At 39.4% G+C, this 20,483-nt stretch overlaps 2 long non-coding RNA genes across 2 annotated transcripts in view; one reads left to right on the top strand and one right to left on the bottom strand.

Moving 5' to 3' along the window:
* Positions 1–5,159, bottom strand: part of LOC115029874 — a 54,848-nt gene extending 49,689 nt beyond the window's left edge. Inside the window, exon 1 of the long non-coding RNA XR_003835463.1 lies at positions 4,810–5,159. This is a non-coding gene — a long non-coding RNA (uncharacterized LOC115029874). The remainder of the gene's footprint in view (positions 1–4,809) is intronic.
* LOC110304318 overlaps positions 1–20,483 on the top strand; it is a 362,919-nt gene that overhangs the window by 198,146 nt on the left and 144,290 nt on the right. The gene's annotated exons all lie outside the window — the stretch shown is intronic.

Here is a 20,483-nt window from a genome sequence, read left to right as displayed (position 1 = left end):
AAAAAAAAAAAAAAACAAAGTGGAGTTCTACACTGGGCAGAACCTAAACATGTATAAGGCCTCAAAGCCCCACCTCCAGACTGACATATTTCCTCTAACAAGGCCACACCACCTCCAGTAAGGCCACACCTCATAATAGACCACTCCATATAATCATGCATTAAAAGACATGAATCGCTGGGTCCATACCTATTCAAATCACCACATGGTACCTCTACTGAGTGACAGACACCCAATGTAGAAAAATCAGCTTTCTATAGAAATGAATCAATCTATAACTGTGCTGCTTATTTTCAACTGTCAACTTAGTGGGATCAGGTTGGCCTGTGGGCAGATCTGTGAGAGATTTTCTTAATCATTAATTGATATAGGAAGACCCAGCTCATCATGAGTGGCACCATTCCCTACACAGAGGTTCCTGAGCAGTACAAAAGAGAATCAAACAGGCAAGCAAGAATGCATGCCTTCCTTTTTTTCTACTCTTGACCATGGATGCTATTTGACCTTCTTCCACTTCTTGATAAATTGTTAGCTACAAATGTAAGCCAAATAAACCCCCTTTCTCCACTAATGTGCTTGTAGTCAGAATATTTTCTCATATCATCTGAACAACAGAAATGAAATGAAGACAGGCTGTCATGGCTACAGAGGAAAAGTCAATACTTGGTTTTCAAATATTCAGGAAGCAGGCTTCTTCTCCTTTCAGGGGCTAATGTTGGTGAGTTTAAATTAATGCACATACTTATTTAGCATTCTGAAAAGTCATGGGCCATTAAGAATCAGAGTGTACTCTACCCATATTCTGCAAATGGAACAACAAATTCTGATCACAGTAAGTCCATTTGCAATACAGTTCCCTGAATACTTTAGCCCAATGTGAAGAATCACTGCATAGAATAAAATATTCCTGTTCATTGGCAATGTCCCTCATCAAAAATCTCTGGTGGGTATTTACAAGATTAATGTTATTTTTATGGCTGCCAAAACAACATCCATTCTGCAGCTCAAGGAGCAGTGTGGATTTTCAAGTATTGCTGCTTTGAAGAAACACATTTTTAAGGTTGTAGCTGCCATAGAAAAGTGATTTTTCTGATGGATCCAGGCAAAGTAAATTAAAAACCTTCTGCAAAGCATTTTCCATTATAGATGCCATTAGGAAAATCATGATTAATGGAGATTGGAACAAGTTGATTTTAAGCCTCACTGATAACTCTGAAGGGCTCAGATCTTGATGAGGGAAGTGAATTCATATGTAGGGAATGTGGCGAAAGAAGCAGACTTAGAAGTGGAGGCAAAGGGGGAAGGAGGAGGGGCACAAAGGAGTCAGATAAACACTAAGACATAAAGGGATCAGAGTGAGGAAGACAAAGGAAGTATACTAACACCTGTGCATGAAAATGCCTTAGTGAAACCCATTACTGGGACTGGAGAGGTAGCTCAGTGGGTAAGAGGATTTATTGCTCTATCAGAAGACTTAGAGCTTGGATTCGAGCACCAACATTGGATGGCCCATAACTGCCCATAACTTCAACTCCCAGGCATCCAACATCTGATTTTAGTCTCCATGGGGACCTGCCCAATGCACAACACACACACATATGCATGTATGTGTGCACAAGGACAGACCCACCCACAAAAATAAACCTTTTCGAGACACATTGTTTTGTATGCTTATGTAAAAATTGTTTTTAAAATAACATGATGAGAACTGGAGAATTGTTCTTCCCCAGAGATGAGCCCTCTAATCAGTTATTCAATACCAAGTGGTCAACCCTGAAATCATTTTTACACAAACAACACTAAATGGATTTAGTGTGTTGTATTTATATATTTATGTATGTCTGTGTGAGTATGTTTGTAGTAGTAACAGTTAAAGAAAAAGGGTGAGTAATGAACATGAGAGGGAATATCAGACATGCTAAATTAGATGGGGAAATTCCCACAAGGCCTCAGTCCTACACAAAAAACTACAGGCAACCAAGGAATGCTGAGAGTGGGAGAGATAGTCTTTTCCCAGGGAAAAGAAATTGGTTATCCAGTTACCAAATGGTCAGCCCTTAAATCAAACATACAGTTAACATTATACAGACTGAGAAAGTTATATTTAGGAATATATAGGTAATATACACATATGTATACACACATACACACACACAATAACAATTAATGAAAAAAAGAATCCATGAGTTTGAAAAAGAGCAATGATGGGTATATGGAAAGGTCTGGAGGGAGAAAAAGAAAGGAAAAAATATAATTATATTATAATCTTAAAACAATTTTAAAGTAAGCTAATGTAAGCCAATAGATAAGCAAATAAATAAAAAATAAATGCTAAGTTCCACATTTAAAGACAGTGTAAATTTTGTCATTTTCTTGATGACTAAATTGGATTCACAAATAAACACCCATCAAAATGTATATTTCATTTGACTTAAATATTCTGCTTTGCAAATACACAAAGCTGCTCATTCTAATGTCTCAATAATGTAAAGTATTAAAAAAAGAGAAAAATCATGTTAAATTTCATTATAGTTGGTAAGCCTGCAGTAACATATCACTGCTGCCCACTTTACTGCAATGATGAATACTTTGCATTACATATCTATACAACCCCATAGAATGTACAGCATCAAGAGTGAACATGAAATCTAAAACCATTTTGTTGCTAGCCTTTGTGGAAACTGCTACAGTCTTTAGGAACCTGTAGTGGGTATTGGTCTCATACTTTCTGGGCCTGGGAGCAGGATGATGGATTGAAAATGTGACATGCTTTGGAGACATTTTGTTCCTCGAAAGTTAAATGTCTTGTGAGCTACATCACATTCCAAAAATACTCAGCAAATTAAATGCATGGAAAAAGAGGAAGAAAAATCATTTTCCCAGACACCCATTTCCTGAGGCCTGACAGGCATCATCCATTTCAGACATGTATTGATCTGCAATCTGCTTTTCTCTGTGAGGTTCTATTTCCTCCAAAGGGACTGTAGCACGATCCTGTCTGTATTTTCCATCCTGTGATTCTTGTTGGCATCTACAGCCTCTTTGTGATGCATCTTCCTCTGAAGACCATTCTTCAAAGTTATACAACTCTTTCTTCAGTTCACTTTCTCTCAGAACTATTCAGACATGGTTATTTCAGCTGTGTCTTATGTAACGAGGGAAAAAATGTGCTTACGTAAAAATGAGACAACAAAACAGCTACAGATGTGCGTCAACTTAAGATGGAGTTCTGTGCCAATAAACCCGTTGTGAGCTGAAAATGTCATAACTCAAAAGGCGTTGAGTATGATGAACCTGCCAAATGTTAGCAGTTTAATTCATTGAGTCTTGGTTATTTCCTCTTGTGACTGTCTGGCTGACTGGGGACTGCCATAGTTGACACTGCCAGTGCCTCATATTAGTAGTGTGGGAGACTCAACATACAAAGCAGGTTTTAATTTAACACACACCACTTCCATTAATCCAGAGTGAGGAGAGCTGGGGTGTAGCTTACTGAGGGGATTGCTTGCCTAGCACAAGAAATGGCTTGAGTTTGTAAGGAGGTTAATATTTGGCAGCAAGCTTTTGATTACAACTTTTTGTGTTTTTAGTTTTCTACTGTTAGAAACCTTAAAACTCAATGGGTTGATGTCAGTAGTGTTTTCCTTGGATCTGTGTTGAAGTATAGGTCCTTCTTAGGATCTTATCAGGCTCACTGTTGCAAAGAATCCAAAAGCAGAACTTCTGGTACCTGGACTCCTCTGAGCTCTCTCTCTCTCTCTCTTTCTCTCTCTCTCCCCCTACGATTTATTTTATTTTATTTATATGAGAACACTGTAGCTGAATTCAGACATACAAGAAGAGGGCATCATATCTCATTACAGATGGTTGTGAGCCACCATTTCGTTGTTGGGAATTGAACTCAGGAACTTTGGAAGAGCAGTTAGTGCTCTTAGCCATTGACCCATCTCTCCAGCCCCTGAGCTCTCTCTTTTATACACTGCTAATTTTAACTATCTATATTTTTTTTACTGTCATGTGATTTTTCAAAAATCTGCCTATTATTTATTTTTGTTTAGTAATTATCTTATTAAGTTTATTATTTTTAAATATTTTATATGAAAATTTCATAACAATACACTATGTCTTTATCTTACATATTCCAACTGTCTCTCTTCAGATCCTTCCAGAATTCCCTGCAACACTTTCCCTCCTTTTGTGTCTTCTTTTTTCAATTTTATTTTGAATCCCCTGTGTAAAGTTAGGTCTTGGTTCTTCCTCCCAGCCCCTTGCTCTTGGAAATAAGACTCAGACTCAGAATATATTTCCAAGTACCGTGGCCATATAGCTAGGCTCTTCTCTGATTAAAATCATAACTTAAGACAACTCATTTATTTAGATCTACATTCTGCCTCATGAATAGTGGCTAGTTACCCATGCTCAGATACCATGTGGCTGGCTCCTCCCATTTTCCTGGACAGAAATCCTATCTGGCTCTGTCTTCACAGATGAGCCCACCATCCATTTCCTTTCTAAATCATAAGCTGTAGACTTTTTAATTGACAGGTGATACACCTATACAATACCCAAGACATTCTCTCTACACCTCTGACTTCAGTTAGTACTGCCCATGTGTACAGATATACAGTGTGGAGTCATCCGCTGAGGCATGGGAAACCTATCAGTGAACACCCCTGCTCAAAGAATCATAATTCTGCCTCCCCAATGGCAGTCAATTTCCAGTAAGGACTGAGCTAGGTGTTGAGTCTGCAAAAGTCCCCATCCAATCCACTAACTTGATTTTGTTTCTCTAAGAAATGTAGCACTTACCAGGTAAATGAACTTGTTGAACTGGAATCACGGGTGTGCCAGCCTAGGATGTTCACGTTTACTGATGAGTATTCCAAAAGCTCTGCCACCAGACTTGCTTGATCGCCACAACTTTCCCACTGTTCGGCCTCCAAAACAGTGTTTGTATTGCTACTAATGACTGAAGATATTTATTGAAAATCTTTGAGGTGAGTGGTCTCATGTAGGATTTCTCTTGTGGATGGATTCATTTCATGGGTCAGTGGGAGGTAGCAAATGTGTCATGGGGAGTATGGGAAGGCTGAGGCCTCTCTTCACAAGGTACCTCATCAGTCAGTAAACCAGCCCATCTTTCTTCATATGGCATCTAAACCCCCTGAAAGACAAAGGCAGAGGCTTCACAAAACTTTGAGGCCTTGTGTCCAGAGTTTCCAAAACACAGTATGAGCCATTTGTACAGTGACAGCCAAGACTCAATATGAAGAAAGAGTAATGGAGGTACTATGTTGTGAATATTAGGTTATCACAGCCCCTGAAGAATGACTATCCCAAAATGGTGGTACTAGGATGTAAAATTAGGGACAGTATTAAGTCCTAAGGGTCCCACCCTCAGGAGTCTTCTAGAAGGGAGTAAGAGAACTTGCCTCTTTCACTATGAGAGGACATGGGCTGACACTGTGGTGGTTTGAATATGCTTGACCCAGGGAGTGTGACCCTGTTGAAGAAGTGTATCATTGTAGATGTGGATGTCGCAAAGACCTTCTTCCTAACTGCCTAGAAGCTAGTCTCCTCCTATTTGCCTTCAGGTCAAGCGTTTGAACTCCCAGCTCCTCCTGCATTGTTTTTGCCTGGATGCTGCTTTGATAATGACGACTACGCCTCTGAACTTGTAAGTCAGCCCCAGTTAAATGTTGTCCTTATAAGAATTGCCTTGATCATGGTGTCTGCTCACAGCAATGAAACCCTAAGTCACACACCATCTTTGAACCTGAAAGCACTCCCTTATGAAATTGTGTCTGCTGTATCCTTGATCTTGGAATTTATATCCTGGGAAATTTGGGGAAATAAAATTGTGTTGTCAGTGAGCCACTAAATAAAAATAAGAGACAGAGAGAAAGAAAGAGAGACAGAGACAGAGAAAAAAATTGAACAATAAAACACCTTACTTAGACACGTATGTAAAACAAGAAAATATCTCATTAGGATAAATTTGTTTTACTGATTTTGATTTATGATGTTCATTTATAGAAGCCAATTAATTAAAACACATTTCTACGTTTTAATATAAATCACAATCAAAGAAGCAAATGAATTACAGTTTCAACTTCTAATTTAATTTTTTATATATTTATATTATATCTAATTTAACTTATATATTTTCTCTTAGCAATGTGACATAAAGAAAGTTTCTGTTCAAGTAGTTGCGAATGCTCAGGCCGTCCATCCCCCCAGGCTGCCTTGGGGGTCTCAGAACACTGTGTGGTGGGGAGAGGTGCTATGACTACTGTCTACTCAGAAAATAGATGAGCCTACCAACCCCAGAAAATACAATAAATTGGAACCCCCAGTGACTTCACTTTTAAAATATATCACATTTGCAATATAAAGACTGCCATCTTTAAATAAAAAGTTTGAAACATCTATAAAATTCAAATTAATTTCTCTAGAATGTTCTGAAACAGTTGAAAACTAGTTTGTTTTGTAGAAGGATTTTCTACAAGTGGGGGGAAGCTAACCAGGTACTGTGAAGGAATGGATGCTTCCATGTTTAAGGTGCCACCACATCCTTAAAACCATCTGTTAGGCTCTTCTGAAGATGTCCCTTCCACTTTTTAAAAATTATCAACAACAACAACAAAAACTAAAGAAATTGCCTAGCAGAGAGGTGGGAGGGGGAGGGAGAGGGGGAAAGGGAGGGGAAGAGAGGGAGAGAGAGAGAGAGAGAGAGAGAGAGAGAGAAGCCACTGTTAAAACTGTGTTACTTCTCAGCTTGTTTGTATGAACTTGCATTTTAAGTAGAGGTCAGACTTTTAGTTCAGCCAGCAGGAACTCCAATTCACCTTCACCACTGTCTTTGCTGAAGCTGCCCATTCAGCAACAGGAAGCTGTGTGAACTTCATTCAATTTTAATGAGTCTTTGCTTCCACAAAGCAGCACAGCAGAGGAGTCTTTGAGGAAATCAGGCAACACAACCATCCAAGTAGGTCTCAAAAGGAAATAAACGATTTGTCAAGACTGTAGAAGGCTGGGGTTATCCTCTGTGGGTAAGCTTGCTTGGCATGTGTAAAACACTGGGTTCAATATCCAGCACTGTATAAACTGAGCGTAAGATTCATACCTGAGATCCCAGCACTGAGACACAAGTGTGCATATATACATATATCATAGGCATACAAATGCCAAGATGTTAGTACTATAAATATAATTGTTAAACAATCCAGAGTAAATCATGTATTATCTTGGAGCAGAGTCCATGAGAAATCAAATTATAAGCAAGATATACATATCCATATATGTATATATACATATATATATCCATACATATGTATATATATGTATATGTATATATATATATATATATATATATATATATATGTGAATCTGCAATGAATAAGAAAGGATACCAACCTAGAAAACAAATAACACCACTAAAACATGAGTTCTTCAGAGAGATTTTATGTATCCATATATCCTGTATGTGAATATATATATGAAAGCCATTTCTATGTTAGCATCAACCCATCAGCCCCTAATAACAGGGCCAGTCTAGCATATATGACTACATGGCATCTCTTATTTATTGTTATCTTAATATGTCTGCTATCAACCTCCTATAATCTGGTGACCAGACACACTCCCCTTCCATTATTGATGGGCACAACCAGTCTTAGCTAATTAAGGGAGTTCTATGATGTGGGATAAAGCAGTTTTCCAAGATAGGCACAAGGCCCAAATCTAGAGGTTCACAAGTCATTTATAGGATATTTTTGCTGAAACTAAGTGCAAAGTCTTCTGTGGTTTTTGAAATAATTTATTGTCACCTTTTATGATTGTTCCTTAAAAATCTTCTTTTAGATATTATTTATTATTATTATTATTAAATCTTTTTTTATAGTCCAGTCACTATTCCCATCCCAGTGGGACAGTTCCTCATCCCATTCTTCCTCCCCTTGTCTCCAAGAGGATGTCCTCACCCCCTCACCTTCATCCCACCAGACCTCCCCACTCCCTGGAGCCTCAAGTCTCTCGAGGGTTGGGTACACCTTCTCTCACTGAAGCCAGACCCAGCAGTTCTCTGTTATATGTGTCAGTGACCTCATATCAGCTACTGTATGCCTTGTTGGTGGTTCAGTGTTAAATTAAGGTACTTGCTTCTTCAGAGAGACTTTATAATAACTCATGTTTTAGTGGTGTTATTTGTTTTCTAGGTTAGTATTCTTTCTTGTTCATTGCAGATTCTTTTAGAATTCAACAAATTTGATGTGGTAACTTACTTCTTATAGTCATCTAATTGAAAAAAAAAAAGCATTCCATTATTGAATATTTTCTATCCACCAAGCAGAGAGTATTAAACTCCATGGTAATCAGACACACATGCACCCAAAAACCCTGATTGTTATCATCTAAAGTACAACGTTAAGCCATGCATTTGGTGTTTAAAGGATTACAAATTTAACGATAAAATCATAAATTATAATAGGTATTATGAAGGAAGCCTTCATATTACAATAACAGTGTGTCACCAAAGTTGCTATGGACTCTTGGACAGGCTAGTTCACTTCCCTTGTCTGGGTTTCCTCATCTAGGAAATCAGAACACAAAATCACAAAATGTTCTAGAGATTAAACTGGAGTTCTTAAAAGAGATCCAGACCATCACTTGTAATCAGTAAATTTTGATAATTATTAATAGCATAGTCATCACTACCACCAATATCATTATTTAAAGAGATCTGATTCACTCTATGGGTAGGAACTTTCCCTAAAGAAGTGGCATTTGAGTTGAATTGTAAAAGAGTTTGTTCATCCAAGGGCAGAGATATGGTAGCTTCCAATGTCCCCAGGCTATAGAATTATAGGAAACAATTAATTGATGGTGGCAGAAATCATGAAACCTTGAAAAACTGAGAGAAGTCAATATGGTGAGAATGCAGGGGTAAAGGAGAAATAAGTGACAGGTAGAGGTGATAAGGATTTGGATCATGAACCTTATAAGATGGCAAGGAAGAAATTAAGTGATGTAACCAAAGTTTAATTTTTAAACAGCACTGTGCTTTTCATGAAGAAACTGGTTCAGGGACAGAGTGCATGTAGATAATCCTTTGGCAAGTCATGCTGGTCACTTGTTACAGGGAATTGGCTGAGTATATGAGTGACAGAGATTCTAGTTAGAATAAAACTTTTAGGACTAGAGAATATTACCCAGTGTGTAAATATTTAAGTAAGTAATGAAGAAATCTGTCAGAGGGATGGGTGGAGAAGGAACAGGCATTAGGGGCAGATTTGATGAAATACTAGACTCATGGTGCTTGAGAGTTACAATCTAGAAGAAACAGAAATCATCAGGCCTCCTGAATACCCAGAGAAGACTTGAGTCTACTCATAACTCTTTCTAGAGGATATTATTGGATCCTTTAAGAAGCATTCAGAAAAGAATGTATGGTGGTTTGAATATGTTTGGCCCATGGGAAGTGGAACTGTTAGTCGTGTAGCCTTGTTAAAGGAAGTGGGCCACTGTGGAGGTGGGGCTTTAAGGCCTTGTATATATATGCTCCAGTCTGGCCAGTGTGATCCAGACTTTCCACCTGGCTGCCTGCAGAACACTGTCTCTTCTGGCTACCTTCAGATCAAGATGTAGAACTCTTGGCTACCCCAGCACCATATCTGGCTGCAGGTTGCCATGCTTCGTGCCATGATGATAATGGACTGAACCTCTGAAACTAAGACAATCCCTATTAAATGTTTTCTCTGTTTAAGTTGTCTTGGTGATTGCTTACAGCAATGAAATCCTAACTAGTATGGAAGCTGGTACTAGGAGTAGTGACTGAATCACACTGGCTGGACTTGAGCATTGATATGAAACCTCAAAGGTCTGCCTCCACGGCAGCAGACATTTCCTTTAATAAGGGTTAACTAACCGTCTCTAATAAGGCCACACCTCCTAATAGTACCACAGGACAAATATATTCAAACCACCACAGCATGCTTCCTCCCGCTTCCTCCCCATGGCTTCCCATACTTAAGGCATTCCTGCAATAAAGGTAACCTGACTGTCAGAGTAGGAGAAATTCAATGAAATGCCTTTCCCTGGAACAGTGAGTTAAGAACAAGATGAGCCAGGAGAACTCACAAAGGCTCACACCATGATATCAAGTCATCTCCATGTAGTTCCAGAAACCATTCTACATTCAACACAACTGAAAAGAACTCAGTCGTCTCTAATTTTCTTACAGGAGAAACGTCAAGGCAGCTCAGGTCATGAAGCTATATGAATATAAAATACTGCTTGAAAAAATACATTTTTTTGCAGATTAGGTATAAATTATTTATCCTTTTACAAAAACAAGGTAGCAACATATTATAGAGTGAGGTCTGTGACAGAAGACATTAAGGCAATGGAAAAATAATTATTTGCAATTAGCATACCAAGGCTTTAATGAAATAGAAATTATAAGGGACATTGGCTTCAAATTAGAAATCTTAAATAGTTTAGCCCCAAAATTTCTTTTTAATACAATTAATTATTAGTATTTACAAAATCCATAAATTGAAGATGAATATCAGGCTTTTAGCTCCATTTTAAAACGTTAAGTTCTGGCAGAGCCAGGCACACACTCACTTGAGATGATGGTCAAGATGCTTCCATCCATTGATTGGGTGTCAATTCTGGTTGATATTGCTGTTGTTTCTCAAGGACCTAGACACTCAGGCCAAGCAGCAATGTTGCTCTTTGACAACCCAAAAGTGAATGTTTGTTAGGTTCATAGAAAACTGAAAGCAAAAAAGATTCCCAAGCGTGTGTACAAACACTGAACAGTTTCATTAGAAACTGGAAGCGACTTCTTTCTGTTCTCTATGTGAGTTGGGCCAGAACATAATAAATACGCCTCATTCTTTTCTATCAGCTTCATCATCTGCCTGATCCCTGAAGCCACCAGAGCTGTGGCCTTGGTTTGTATCCCTAAACATGGAGCCTGAGGTAAGGACTCCAGTACTGGAGAGTTATTTGAGAGGAAATCTTAGATAGTAGGAGTGGGGGGTTACAGAGGTGAGAGACAGGGAAGAGGAGAGTAGGTAGGAAGGTATGTTAGACACTTGCTCACCACTGTAGATCACATATCTAAGAAAGGAAGGTGCTACAGTCTCATGCCTTTTGCTGAAATTAAGTCCTCTTGATTAATTGTACTCAAGGAGGAAAGGGTATAGTTAGCTTACAATTCCTGGTTGCAGTCTATTATTGCAGGAGTGGCAAGGCAGGGATTTAATATCCCAGACCATAGTCAGGCATGGAGATAGAAACACATACAGCTATGCTGCCTACTTGCTCTGTACCCAGCTAACCCTCTCCATGCCTGTACAGTTCAGTGCCTAACCCATGAAGACAATGCCACACACAATAGACTGGGTCTTCCTACATCAATTAACCATCAAGACAATCCCAAACATAGCCACGGGCTGACATGACCTACACAATTCCTCAACTGAAACAATCCTCTCAGGGATTCTATATGGTGGCCAGCTGACAATTCAAAACCTAACCATCACAAAAGGCAAACAGAATGCTTCCAGAACTAGAACATGGGAGACAGAGAGAGGGCCACTCATTCATTGTCTCCTAATCCCTACATGCTGATGGCTGCCCCAGGGCTGCTAAACCCCTGCATTGACAAGTTGTCCTTGTTTCCAAAACTGGAATGCAAATGGAAGCCCAGGGGTGCAGGGCCAGCCTTGTAGCCTGCAGTGCATGTGAGCTGGCATGGCACCTCAAGGGGAGTGATGGCATGCATTTAAAAAGTGCCAACCCCAAACAGAATAGTTCTAGCTCTTGGGACTCCTTTGATAAGAACTTGAAGAGCATAGACTCTGATAACTGAAAATGTAAAAGGCAGCATGACATAGTGGGTCTAAAAGATCAGTCAGCTACAGTTCTCTGGATCTGACACTTCCGACTGGGATGGTTATTTAGCCACTCTGATTGGCTTTCCTCAGCCATAAATCCAGGATGATCACGATCTGGGCACTTTATCCATGGGTGCTTAGCATGACCAGTTGTAATAATTATGATAGCAATAAGCACATGCTTTTGCTATTCTGCTTATTCTTTTTTTATTGGCTATTTTCCTTATTTACATTTCAAATGTTATCACCTTTCCCAGTTTCTCTCCCTCCTAGAAACACCCTATCACATCCTCTCTTCCCTTGCTTCTATGAGGGTGTTCCTCCACCCACCTACCCACTCCCACCTCCCCACCCTCAATTCCCCTACACTGGGGCATCTATGGAGCCTTCATAGAACCAAGGACCTCTCCTCCCACTGATGCATGACAAGGCCATCCTCTGCTACAAATGCAGCTGAGCCTTGTGTGCTCCTTCATTGATGGCTTAGTCCCTGGGAGCTCTGGGGGACCTGGTTGTTTGATATTGTTGTTCTTCCTATGAGGTTGCAAACTCCTTAAACTCCTTCAGTCCCTTCTCTATTAGGGACCCCACACTCAGTCCAATGGCTGGCTGCTAACATCTGCCTCTGTGTTTGTAGGGTTCTGGCAGGGCCTCTCAGGAGACAGCTATATCTGGCTCCTGTCAGAATGCACTTCTTGGCATCCACAATAGTGTCTGGGTTTGGTAACTGTATATGGGATGAATCCCCAGATGGGACAGTCTCTGGATGACCTTTCCTTCAGTTTCTGCTCCAAATTGTGTCTGTCTCTGTATCTCCTCCTATGGGTATGTTGATCCCCCTTCTAAGAAGGACAGAAGCACCCAGACTTTGGTCTTCCTTCTTATTGAGCTTCATGTGGTCTGTGAATTGTATCCTGGTTATTTGGAGCTTTGGGGCTAGAATCCACTTATCAGTGAGTGCATACCATGTGTTTTCTTTTTTGATTGGGTTACCTTACTCAGCATGATATTTTCTAGTTCTATCCATTGGACTAAGAATTTCATGAATTCATTTGTTTATTTTCTTACAAGTGCTTCTTCATTAGCAATATCAGACTAGATTATACCCTAGTAAACACACAACCATTGCTTCATGGCAGAGTCTGAAACGATGTATTATTTTTTCATTTACTTAGAATTACTTAATTCCTTTGGAAAATGCTAGTAAATGAAAATAAGTGTAACCTATATCTAAGGTCCCAATATAATTTCTCAAATAATGTTCTAAGCTTCAATTCCCAAAAGATAAGTTAAAAAATAATGTTATTTATCCAGCAAACAGTTGAGAACATCTAAAATATAGATATCTGACATTGGGTTTCTCCATTATTCAAATAAGCTAATAATATTTTTAATCTGAAAATAAAAAGATTAAATCATAGCTGCTGAATCTGTCCTGAATTCTGAGAGACTTTTTATCAGTAATAGTGACCCCACATGTTTCTAACATATATATCATCTGCCCATTCTATTAAAGACACATTCTGTTCATTCTGTTCGATAGACCTATAGCAAGCTAATACTCTAAAATATGCCCAGAAAGATTGATAATGTTTGGAACACATTTTGTATGGGAAAAAATTACTCTAGCTACAATCTGAAAACAGAAAGCCTCAAACTAATCAATAAAGAGGCAGCAACGGGTATGACTGGGAAGACATGCTAGAATTTGGCTGGAAGGATGGCTGTGAGCCAAGCAGAATCTTTACCTGAAAATTTTTGAGGTTGCCCAATCTTACTGATGGAGTTGATAAAAGAACTTCAAATCTGCCTTTGTGTGGTGATGGTAAAACCAAGATGGTGACATGCTGAAGTCCTCTTCCTGTACACAAAGAATATTCCTCTAAAGTAGTGGTTATCAACATCCCTAATGCTGTGATCCATTAATTCATGTTGTGGTGATCTCCAACCATAGAATCATTTTGTTGCTATTTATAACTGCAATTTTGCTACTGTTAGGAATTGTAAATATCTGATATGCAGGATATTTAATATATGACCCCCTGCAGGTTGAGAATCATTGTTCACAGTGCAAAGGTAGATCCCTTCCCATGTGCCTCAGAGACTTCAGAGTGCTATCCACATTTCAGTTTGACCTCAAACATGGTCACCTATTGCCACCAATTTGATTTAGAAATTCAAAATCTTTGAGAGAAATCCTATTCATTTATTGTTATGAAAAATATAAATGGAACTGAGGAATCTTGTTCTGTTTCAAACTTCCTGACCAGTTTTAGTCAAAGACCTAAGCAACTGTGAACCACTCATTGCTGTGATTGTTATAGTTTGTTCCCTAATGTGTGAGAAACTTGGTCTCTATGGTGGTCATATTGAGAAGGGGTAGCACATTAAGAGATAGGACCTAATGGACATGATGTCTCTAGTGGATCCTGTCCTTTTTGAGAGTCTGAGTTAAGTCCATTTGAGACTGAGTTAGCTTTACTCTGGGGAATAAATTAGATGTCCCAGGCCTGAATTAGTTATTACCAGTATAGGTTGATGTATAGGGTTGGCTTTCAGTCAATGACACGTTGTCACCTACACTCAAGATGGGTTTTTCTGACAACAGTAATCCAGCTAAGAAAATCTCTCCCAGGCATGCTAAAGATCCAACCTAATACACAAAACTCTCATCCAGGATTCCTTCCCAGTTGATTGTAGATTGCTTCAAGTTGACAATTAGAACTAACTCTTCTGGATTGTTTTCTGTTCTTGTGATATACATCATGACCAAAAACAACTTAGGGAAGAAAGGGCTTGTTTCGTCTTACAGGTTACAGTCTATGGTTGAGGGATGTCAAGGCACGAACTCCAGCAGGTCAGGAACATGAAGCAGAGAGATGAAAGGAGTCTGGTTACTAGCTTGCTTGCTGCCTTAGGTTTTTTTTTTCTAATACAGTCCTAGCCCACCGACGTAGGATGGTAGAGTCCCCAGTGTACTGGACCCTCCTGTATCAATTACCAATTAAGAAAAGTCATCCTAATGTAGGAAATTCCTCAAGGGAGGCTTCCTCTTTACAAGATGTGTCACCTTGACACTCAAGCTCAGCTATCAAACTAACCACCCCACTGCTGTGCTCATGAACTCCTGCCCGCAGTGGTTCCTTGCTGAAGACGGAGCCCACCACACTCCACAAGGAACCTTGACAGCTTAACTGTTACTGTTAGAGTGAGAGTCATTTCCCTGAGTGGGATCACTATGAATCAGTTGCCCATGCTCCAGGAAATAACCCTACAGCCAAGCAACTTTAGACTCAGTGAGTCACCAAAGAACAAAACAACACAAACAAGATGTGCAATAGGAGAGGGACTTCTTTAGAAGAATGTCAACAGGAGTGGGATGAACAAGAGAAGGATAATGGGCTGAACATGACCAAAGTACATTATGTGCATCAATGAAATTGCAGAAGAACAATTTTAAAAGTCAGAAAGCTAAAATAATTACATTCTGAAAATTCTTGGGATAGTTTCAGAACAAATCACCAAGGAAACTGGAAAAAAAATGACTAAATTGTTTTAAAAGGTCAACTACAGAATACATTCAGAAGAAAACATGTAACCTTAAGCACGTGACTTGATGAATCATAAGACATAAGATATAAGAACATAACATGATCAAGGAAGCACAATCCAGACTAGGATGTGCAGCGCTATTCCTCCAGCCTCACCTTTGTCATGCATTTTTTTTACAAGTGTGGCTGCTTCTTTTGTTTAGCACTGTCTAATTTATCTGCTCTTCCATGCACCTGTAGATTAATTTTTCCCTCAATATGCTGTTCCATTGTATGAATACAATAGCTTGTTTGTTCATCTCAATATTTATAAGCAATTTGGGATTTCCTCAGTAAGAGACTTTGACAGGAAGAAGATATGACAAATGCCTTTCGACAAGTCCCTTGCTGCAAGTGCATGTGTATCCACTGATAGTAATTTGCTGTCTCACAGCATTTGTCTCATTAGGCTTGTAGTAGCTAGCTCATGCTCCCAGAATGGTTCTAGCAGAAGTCTGAACATCTCCCCATTGCTTATCCTTGCTCTGTTGAGCTTGTGGGTATGTGTACATCTCCATGTGTGTGTCCACATGTGTGTACAGGTCCATGTGTGCATGAATAGGGAGGTCATTGACCTATGTCACATGTCTTCCTTAGTCTGTCTACACCTTATAGTTCTGACACAGGGTTTTTCAGTGAACCTGGAGCTTGACAATTCTGCTAGAATTCTGCTACCTCCTCAGCATTACAACTACAGGCTTATGGGCATATGCTACTGCATCCAGCTTTGTGTGTTGTTGCTTTCTTTTGTTCTGGTTTTACATTGGTTCTGGGGATCTGATCCTGGTCCTCATGCTTGTACAATAAATACTTTATAATAATGAGCTGTCTCCTCCCCCCTGTGTGTCTCACTGAAGTGTCTCATTGTGGCTATTTGTATTTTCTGCATGTTAATGAGGGTGAACAATTTCTCAAATGCCATTGGCCATGTGGCTAGTCTCCTTTATTTAGAGGCTCAATCTTCCACTCAACTACCTGTCTCTCCTTCTTAATGTGAATTGTTTGCATGCTGTTGTTTTATACTGCAGTTATCTCTGACATTACGGTTTATTTTCTCACACTTTTGGGAAAGAAGAAACGTTCTGATTTAACTATAACTTCGTTTGTGAAGCTTTCCTGTCACATGTACAGTTTTTTTTATCTTATTTCAGAAGTCTTTTACTATCTCAAAGTTACAAGGTTGTTCTCCTACACTATCCTTTAAAAGCTGCATTGTTTCTATAACGCAATTAGATTTAAATGCTTCTTGAATTGATTCTGTGAGTGGCACAGAATTTGAATTTCCCTTTTGAAATAAAGATATCTGATTAACTCAAAGCTATTTACTGAAAAGGGTGTCTTTCCCCACCATCCTACAGAACCAGAATTTGCCATGAATTAAATATGTAGTCTGTACAATCCTGGGACTGAAGGAGCAAGTCCTCTTAACTGCTATCAAGGTGTGCACACTCAACTCACTTGTGTATAAAACATCTTTTCAAAGATCTTCTATGTTCATTATATATCAGACTCTTCTCTCAGTAACTCACAGGGCTATGGAATGAGAAGCAGCAGGTAGACTCATGTGATTATGTTATGGCTACAAGACTTTCATGTTTAAATTATTACTACGTAACTAACATTCTGAGACATGATTAAAAATACAGCAACCTGCTCTATGTGTATAATGTTACTTGAATGTATGTTTTTGGAGGTTATCAGTGTGTGTGTGTGTGTGTGTCTGTGTGTGTGTATGTCTGTGTATGTCTGTGTGTGTTTGTGTGTGTATATCTGTATGTGTGTGTGTCTGCCTGTCTCTGCATGTGTGTATATCTCTCTGCATGTGTATGTGTGTGTTCCAACAATTTAAGAAAAAGAAGTCACAGATTTGAGAGAAAGCAAGATGGGATACATGGGAAGGTCTGGAGGGGGAAAAGAACAGGGAAATGACACAACTATATTATAATCTCAAAAGATGATAAGTTTAAAAGTACAGCAACATATGGACACACATCATTTTCTGGATTGCATGGGTTTCCTCTGCTTTACCATTAGGATATAAACGTAGTGGATGTGTAAATTTGTCATCTGTTGTTGCTCTCTTTCCAATAACTGCCTTTTAAAGACTTATTACATCTTAACTTGTGTGTGTTTGCATATCCACACATGTGTGTGCACTGGAGTGTATGCACATATGTATGGGTACTCAGAGACTTGAGAAAACAGTATAGATCCCATAGAAGACCCGAAGTTACAATTAGTTGTGAACTACATGGCATGGGTGCTTGGAACTGAAAGAACAGAAAGAGCTCCTAACCTCTGAGCTGTCTCTCCAGCCCCTCCAATACACAACAAAGCACAATTGGGTTTTTTGTTGTTGTTGTTGTTGTTTAAATAAACTGTTTAATTAAATGAACTAATAAATAACTCATTCACACAAATAAAATACCACTATCTCTGAATTTACCAAATTTAGTTTTGTTTTTAAAAAAAGAATATGGATTTGTGGGTAATAAAAATTATGCCAGCCAGCCTCATGAATTTATCAAACATACTACACCAGTGAAGGATGCAATTTTTCATCAGAATAAATAGAGTGACACCTGTCGGGTACTGTGGCACCCACCATCAAATGGGGGCAGTACATGTGTCACAAAATCTGAACTCCCAACTTTGACCCTAGGGTTCCAGCCTATGATGAACCACTCAGTTGCTGTCTGTCTGGACCTGTGTCTGAGACCCTGAGTACCTGCAGCTATGCACCTACTTTTCCTAAAACTTCTTTTCTGATCACCATAGGGCCTTTTCCTTGCCTCTCTCTCTCTCTCTTTACACTCTGCCTCTGCCTTCAGTACAGCCTCTTTGAACTCTGCAGCCTCTCTAACCTTTTTGTATTCTGTAACCTACATACCACCCTGTGAAGTGCAATGTGTGATCCGCAAGTTAATATTAGTAACTAGAATGGAATCAAAGACAGTCATACACTGTCAAGGGAACTCAAGATTGCTTGGTGAGTTACAGCCACTGATGGAGCTTATACATTTATTGTTAGTAAATTCTGACATGGTGACCAGACACAAATGTGTCTACCTATGTTTCTGGTATAGTATTTTCACAATGCTGGTACTGCTATAGGCTAACATGTTCAGTGACAGTAAATGCAGAGGAGTGGTAACAGTCTCCAGAGTTACCCTGCGAGCCATGCCAAGTTTCTGCCCCTGTTGCCCAGTTGCTATTACATTATGCCAACTCTACCTCATCATTTATCTAAATTATCTTAATATTTTGCAGTTAAGCTCTCTTGCTCTCTTTCTCTTTCTCTCTCTCTCTCTCTCTCTCTCTCTCTCTCTCTCTCTCTCTCTCTCTCTCTCTCTCTTTCTCTCTCTCTCTCTCTCTCTGTCTCTCTCTCTCTCTGNCATGCCAAGTTTCTGCCCCTGTTGCCCAGTTGCTATTACATTATGCCAACTCTACCTCATCATTTATCTAAATTATCTTAATATTTTGCAGTTAATCTCTCTCTCTCTCTCTCTCTCTCTCTCTCTCTCTCTCTCTCTCCCTCTCTCTCTCTCCCTCTCTCTTTCTCTCTGACTCTTTCTGTCTCTCTCTCTCTCTCTGTCTCTCTCTCTCTCTGCCTCTCTCTCTCTCTCCCAACTATTTCAGAATTTTTACCTTATACTCATTAGAATGCTTGGAGCCTATGTATCTATGCCTTTCTTCTCCTGCTAACTAAAGATTTATTTATGGTAGATAATTAGTGAATGGTAATCAAATAAATAAACTCCCGTATAGTTGTTCTCACTAGTCCAAAAATCACTGCTCTTTTCCAGCACTACCAACATCACTAAAACTGCAAAAGGTAATAAATATTACCTAGTAAGAAATGAAGATGAAGGGTTCTGGGGTTGATGAATAAAAGAAGCAAAGAATTTTTGTTTTGTTTTGTTTTGTTTTTGTTTTTCGAGACAGGGTTTCTCTGTACAGCCCTGGATGTCCTAGAATTCACTCTGTAGACCAGGCTGGCCTCGAACTCAGAAATCCACCTGCCTCTGCCTCCCAAGTGCTGGGATTAAAGGCATGCGCCACCACTGCCTGGCTTAAACAAAGGATTTAAAAAGAGAATAATTGTGAGAAAAGAGACTAATGGTGACAGACTTTCCAGTCACCTCCTCTTTCTCTGATCACGGAGTCCTATTGTTGGTGTTATAGACTGTTCAGGTCCCCAGATCCAAGGTATAGTAGATGCAAGTTAGTGTTCTCAACCCAGTAACTTCTGTGACTCCTGGCATCCTGAGATGAGCTAGAATGTTAGCAAAACCGGGTGCTTTGCCTTGACGCCTGCTTGTGGGATAAATAAATCTCAGGGAATGATTGCCCTCTCCAGATTTGTTATTTTGCTAACTTGCCTTCAGGCGTGAGCTCTTATACACCACAGCCCATCACAGTAAGCATCCTATCCACCCAAATCAAATCAACACAGGCAACTGAGAAACTCTGAGAACACATTCATTTAACATTCATTTTAAATCCCTCTTCACGACCCAGGTAAAAGTCAGGGAAAAAATGCTCCTAACACGGACCAGAAAAACACAAAGAAAAATCTGTTTCAACTCCCAGTTCAAGTCCTCCTTCATCCTTATGGAAATGGCTTCTTCTATGGTGGTTCCACTAAAAATGGTCCCCATAGACTCAGGTGCTTGAATGCTTGGCCCACAGGGAATGGGGCTATTAGGAGGTGTAGCTTTGATGGAAGAATTGCATCATTTAAGGGTAGGCTTTGAGGTCTTATATGTTCAAGCTATTCCCAGGGTGATACGGTCTCTCCCTGCTGCTTGCAGTTCAAGATGTAGAACTCTTAGCTCCTCCAGCACCTGTCTGCTGGACACTGCCATGTTTCCTGCCATGATGATAATGAACTAACCCTCTGAAACTATAAGCCAGCTCCAGTGAAACATTTTCCTTTATAAGAGTTGCCATGGTAGTGGCGTTTCTTCACAGCAATAAAACCCAA

The sequence above is a fragment of the Mus caroli genome, chromosome 1 (assembly GCF_900094665.2).
Source record: "Mus caroli chromosome 1, CAROLI_EIJ_v1.1, whole genome shotgun sequence".
Taxonomy (NCBI): Eukaryota; Metazoa; Chordata; class Mammalia; order Rodentia; family Muridae; genus Mus; species Mus caroli.
The sequence above is the reverse complement of the archived record's forward strand: the minus strand, read 5'-3'. Positions and strand labels throughout refer to the sequence as shown.